Here is a 649-nt window from a genome sequence, read left to right as displayed (position 1 = left end):
AAGACAGCATCCTCACCCCTTCTCTATACAGCATATTGGGAGTAAAAATGATGCATCCAGGTGGAAATATGATTAGGGGTTGGAAGACAGACAGGGAAAGAAGAAGTCAGAAATGGACACTGGGAGTCACTGGCTGGCTGGCTGCAAATACTGACTCTCCAGTAGTGATAGAATAAAAAAGTGGGGGATATCTCTGGAAGATTCAAGAGATAGGGAGCAACTCTTCTATGGTTTTGATTTGCCCAACAGATTTCCACATACACACATATACATGCCTATGTTTGCATGCACACACATATACATATAACTGACTGCCCTCCTTGGAAGCATAGAAGAAGAAGCCGCCAGAAGAAGAAGCTGCCCACCTTTGGTCCAGGCGCCAGCGCCTGCGGCTGGTTGAAGCCCAGGAGACGGACAAGCCACCTGCCCGAGGTTCCAGGCTGCAGCCACCTGGAGAAGCTGCCAGCCCTGTGGTCCAGGGTGCCAGCACCTGTGGCCAGGGAAACAGTTTCCCTCTTCTCCTACTGCAGTCATTACTTCAATATTCCCCTTCTGAATTTCTCTCATGTGCTGCAACCCAACTCCACTTTTCATTGGAAGGATACAGAACAGAGGGAGCAGTGTTAAAAGCTTACATTTTTAAGCCGGC

This window comes from Myotis davidii, unplaced genomic scaffold, assembly GCF_000327345.1.
Source record: "Myotis davidii unplaced genomic scaffold, ASM32734v1 scaffold1798, whole genome shotgun sequence".
In the NCBI taxonomy this organism is placed as follows: domain Eukaryota; kingdom Metazoa; phylum Chordata; class Mammalia; order Chiroptera; family Vespertilionidae; genus Myotis; species Myotis davidii.
The sequence above is the reverse complement of the archived record's forward strand: the minus strand, read 5'-3'. Positions refer to the sequence as shown.